Raw genomic sequence first — 5,978 nt, forward strand, 5'->3', positions numbered from 1 at the left:
TTTAGAATTACTCATTGAGACAGTCCCTATAGCCATGTCTTCAAAGGAAGTAAAAAAATACAGACAGCTGTTTTGATCCAATCTCTCTCTCTCTCTCTCTCTCTCTCTCTCTCTCTCTCTCTCTCAGACACACACACACACACACACACACACACACAGAGAGAGAGTGATGTTTAACTATTTGCTCATCGTAGAGCCAATGAAATTAATGAACATGGTGTGAAGGAAAGTTGGTTTTTTCAGTGGGCCTCCTCTGCTTAGTTTAATATCACCCATTGAACTTTACAAATAATAATAATAATAATTTAGCAACTTTTATCTTTTAACTAGAAATGCAAGCAATCTTGCAAAGTGTTATCACTAAAATTGCTGGTGTTAAGCATAAGCTGTTTCAAATAAAAGTATCCAGCCTCTGCCTGGCTATTTTTCTCATTCCTTGACTTTCTCTTTGCTAACTTGTCACAAACCTGAATGTCTTCTTATGACCTCATTCATTTGCCAGAGCGAAGAGGGTCCATCAGTTCTAGCAAATGGCATCATTGCTCATGCTCAGAAAGGAAATTAAGGTCTTCAGGAAAAGGGTCTCCCACATCTGAGAAAAGGAGGATGACTAACAGGACAGGGACCTTCTTGTTGGTGTTGCACCTGGTGCTGTCAATTTCCCCAGATGAGAAAGGCTGTCATTTGAAACTGTGTGGGAACAATTGCTTCTGTGGTTGGTTCAGTGATGAGCCCGCTCACACTGGGATCTTATTCAGGAGCGGAAAACTCTTGGCTCTCAGCCAGGATAGGATCAGACTAGGTGCTTCCATGCACTTCCTTCTTTTCCCAAATAGCATCAAGTGCTGCTAGCCAGATATTACAGTGATGGTCCTGAAGATCCTACCTGGATCACTGTCACTTCTTCCTATGGCTCTGGGGGAAATGGGAATGGGTCAGGCCTCAGAGCTGGCCCAGTAGTCAGGCAGCTTATGTGGCAGGAGATCTGCTGGGGTATCCTGCTCATCCTCTGAGGAGACTTCAGGTTTTAATGCCAGGCAGGGCTAAACACTGGCAGGCACCTTCTTTATTATCATTTAGGTGCCAGGCAGAGAACATTAGTGAGCCTTATAATCTTGTATGGGCTCTCTCACTGTTTGTTCTGCTTGAATTTTTATTGTTCTTCTTAGTTATTCTTTTGTAACTGTTCCGTTTGCTAAACTTTTGCTAAACTGAATTTTGTTGTTAACTGTCCTGAAGAGAATTTTATTCAAGAGCAGTTCTATTCAACTAAATCAAGGTTTCCCAAACTTGGGTCTTCCGCTGCTTTTGGACTACAGTTCCTACCCTCCCTGACCACTGGTCCCGCTAGCTAGGAATGATGGGAATTGTAGTCCAACAGCAGCTGGAGACCCAGGTTTGGTAAACATGGAACTAAATAGATAAAGCCCTCAAATTTCCATATTTTAAGGCACTAATATGGGGCATAAGAACCCTTCTGGTCCTCAAACAATCTACATAACGTCTCCCTAATTATTACGCTCATCTGTCTGGCTAAGTTTGCAATTAGATGGGATCTTCACAAGGAGAAAGATCTGGTGCTTGTAAACATAAGTGGATGGCATCCTTGCACATGGGAGGTCCCATGGCTTTTCTCTTTCTCAGTGTGTGTGTGTAGCAGTAGCACTTTCTTCTCATGGAACTGAAGCCCATGTGAAAATGGCTTAAATCCTAATATTTACACTGGTTGAAAGCAGACCGCGGCAAAGAGTGATGGGCTCTCACAAGCCGACAACTCCAAAATCATGAATCTGTTTAGACTAAAAAACCAAAGGGTTTAGGTTTAGTCTGGGATGCCTCACATTTGCAGAACCAGCAATATGATAACAGGCAACCAGCAAACACTCTTCTATTCTTGCATACCCAGTCTGCATCTGCAATTCCTACATTACTTGTCTTTGGCACATATCTAATGTTATGACAAGAACAGTCAGGAATGATTTCCTGGCGCAGAAACAAACCTGCATTGCCCTTCTTTTGCTTTCCTCCAAAAGCAGAAGCTAACTTGGCAGTTACAGTAGAATATATAGCACATCTTAACATGTTGTGTATTAAAAATTGTTAGCATTGTTAAAGTCGGGGGAGTGGAGTTAAAACAAGCACCTGTGTTTTGCAGCTTCTAATGTGCATACTGCATTTTTGCCATATATATAGTCTAATGCATAGCCAATTTATCCCCTTTTTTGTATTTGGTAAAAAAAATAAAAATGCAACATTTATTTATTAGCGATTTAATGTATTTATGGACTGCACTTTCATTTTTTAAAAAAATACAGTGAGGCTGTATAAATCATGCAAATTAACAGCTACAGCATTAAAAGCATCCGTAAATGCTTTCAAAGAACTTCACACTGTAAAGACCTGTCTCAAAAACACAATTTTAGCAGACATATAAAAGAAGTCAAGTAGCTTCTATTGGCAGGGAGTTTCACAGGGCAGGGGCTGCCACATTAAAGGCTTGATTCCTAAGTAAAGGCCTAATCAGAAGAGTTTGGAACAACAATCAAATTTTCTCAGTGATCCGGGTGCACCATAAGGGGTCATAGAGTTCTGTTGCAGAACATGCATGAGAATGAGTTTCTTCCTGTCTTGAGTTATGCGTACTTTGTGGAAGTTCCTGTACGTCCAGTTTCCACTTCAGAAGTATTTTACAGTACATATGCAGTTATGATTCATGTCGCCGGAGCCAATGGATGCAATCCTCCTTTCTCCCTCTATAAATCAGGGAAAGGGAGAGTTTCTCCGTGAAGAATCTGACTCTTACACTGAGTGCAGTTTTTATTGAACCTTTACAGTTCAATCCTGTGTAGAGTAAGCCCCACTTAGTTCAAGCAGGACTTACTCCCAAGTACACAATCATAGCATTTAGTCCTTAAACATGAATTTGGAAAACATTGCATCAAAGGTGATATGAAAGATCTATCTGTGAGCTGTGTGTGACCCAGGAGTCATCATCCACACATGCAAGTCTCCACTTGGCGCTGCAGCCACCCAGCCGTAAACATGAAAATGGGAACCTGCCCAAGCTATAGAACACACCTTTCTCATCATCATAAATTACAATCCTCACTGCGTTGGGTTTTTTTTTAATGCACCTAATGCTATGAGGTGTGCCACAATAATTACAAAACCGCAGAGCCTTGCTCCACAGGCTTATAAGCTAATCGAAAATGGCCATACGTGTTGTCATTCTTTTAATGATAACAGTCCATTAGCTCTTCAAGTAGGAACTTGTTCAGTTACATACTTTCGCTTTGGGGATCTCAAAGTACAGAGTTTGTGCTTGTCAGCCAAGCTTCTACTGCATCCTGCTGTCAGTATTGAAGCAAAGAACATCTCTTTGAAGGGGTGCTCTTTTTTCCCCGTTTAAAAAAAAGAAGAAGAGAGGCTTAATAAGGTCTCCCTGGATCCTCCGGCTAAAACATGCCAAAAAATGTGTAGCAACTTCAGATTTAAGCTAGATTACTCCCTTTCTGTTGCAAGGAGTAATACGCTACTGGGGAAACTTTCAGTTATTTTGGACATTTTGTTTTTAAACTAAATTCTGATTAACATCAAAAGAAACACTTCCAACGTTGTTTCTTAAGTTAATTTCCATTTATAAAATGTTTTCTGAGGATAGCCCTATGTGCATTTTCCCACAAGGTCGTGACTTTATAATTACTGCTCAAGCATAACATATTTTCTTAAAGTATGCTAATGATGGGTTCCCTTAAGGGACAAATTGAAAGGGTTGTGCAGTTAATTTTTCTTGACATATCTTAGATCTTAGATTTGCAGCAGTTTGAAAGCTAGTAAAGCGCAACCTGAAATATTCCGATTTGTCCCACTGCTAGGACTAGTTTCTTTCTGGATCCTCAGCTTTCTCTAAAATTCAAGCCTTTAAAGAGATATGCCACCCCAAAGCTCACTTATAGAGAAATCCTGCACATGCCTGTTCAGAAGTAAATCCCGGATGAGTTCAATGAAATTTACTTCCAAGTGTGTGGGTACCATTTTTAGTTTTATGCTGAGTATCCTGGTTATACCTCATTTTGGTTTTGGGGAGAATAATTGCAGAGAAAGCTGGCACATTTACACCGGACTTCAGAAAGTCTGGTTATATTTACTGGTTATAGTTAGTTTCTTTCAAAACTTTAAACTCCTTGCAAATACATCCCATTCTTCAGAAGCAGAGTATGTACATGCATAAAACCCAATGTGTAATATCCAGACCCTTTGAGTTTGAAAGATCTAGGGAGCAGGATGGCCAATCACAGACAGAAAACTGTGCTAGGTGGACTAATAAACTGAATCAATATAAGACATATACCGTATTTTTCGCTCTATAACACGCACCCGACCATAATACGCACGTAGTTTTTAGAGGAGGAAAATCCGTAGGCATGCCACCCCTAGGCATTTCCTCCATAACACGCACATACATTTCCCCTTACTTTCTAGGAGGAAAAAAGTGAGTGTTATGGTGCAAAAAATACGGTACTTGCTGGGTCATTTCTACCTTTCGTCATTTAAACAGGGGGACTGTATTAACCTTAAAACAGAAATCAGCTTCTGAGTGGGGGATTTCTCTTAAAATAAAACTGCAGACTGGTTTAAGACGGTATTCAAGTAGCGTATCTTGTCAACGCAAGGATTTCTGCTTGTACAACAGAACTTTTCTCCTTCCCTGTGTGCCCTCGCCCAAATCTGTCCTAGGGTTTCCTCCAACCCTCCAGAGCAGATTGGGGGAGGGCAGGAAGCACATGGGGAGAGAAGTGTGGAGAAAACTGTGTTGCACGTGTGTAAATCCTTGCACTGATTGGACATATTGGTTGGATATTACCCATAGCAATTATTCCCTTAGTTTTCAACTGTAGCTACTCACCATTAGCTACTCACAATAAGGCTGTCATATCTTTAGATACATACCCTTTAGGGAAGGGTTTGGCATTTCCCAGCATATAACAACTGTCATTCCTTCCTGCCTTGAAGATTCACATCTGGATGGCTTGATCCGCATAGAGAGGCTTTAATGAAAATACACAGTTCTTGCACAGTCCCTCATCCTTCCCCAGAGTTTTACATGGCCAAGACCAATCTGCAATTGGCATAAATAAGCTCACTCCTGCCATTGATAGTTTTCTCCATGTTAGGATAAAGCATAGCTATTGATACCCTTGGTGTGTATCCTAGAACATACCTGAGAACCCTTTTTTTGTAATACCCAAGCTTTCTATAACCTAGAGGTCCATAAGGAGAGAGGGCATCTTGTAGGCAGAAAGCTTGAAAAACCATTGCCATACTGCACCATTCGTGTGTGTGTGTGTGTGTGTGTGTGTGTGTGTGCAGAAGTTCATACCCTCCAGCATTCCACCAATGAAAATAGGGACATCCTATTTTATTTTGATGATAGTGGTGATAATTTATACCCCACCCATCTGACTGGGTTGCCCCAGCCACTATAGGCAGCTTCCAATGTAAAAAACAACCCACAATTAAGCATTAAGTATTAAAAAACTTTACAGGGCAGCCTTCAGGTGTCTTCTAAAGGTTGCATAGTTACTTATCTCCTGGGCTCGGGGGGGGGGGGGTGTTGCATAATTCCATACCCTTCAATGAAAATAGGGACATCCTACCATACCCTCTAACATTTCTCTGATGAAAATAGAGACAACCTAAGGAAATGTGGGACATTCCAGAATCAAATCAGAAACCGGGATATATTTTGTAAATCTGGCACTGACCCTGGTCTGGAAGTTGAATTCTAGAATTAAAATCTACCAGGCCCAATATGTCTCCTCTTCATCTTTACTGGGAACCCATATTCCTTCCTGTAGTTGTATACCACATAGTTAATCTACAGTCATTATACTTAAGGCCATTCAAGCTGAACTAGCAACAAGAGACTGCTTGTTTACTGATTTTACTTCACTCGGTACTATTCCCCTCCCCATTGA

The sequence above is a fragment of the Podarcis bocagei genome, assembly GCF_964188305.1.
Source record: "Podarcis bocagei genome assembly, chromosome: 6".
Classification (NCBI taxonomy): Eukaryota; Metazoa; Chordata; class Lepidosauria; order Squamata; family Lacertidae; genus Podarcis; species Podarcis bocagei.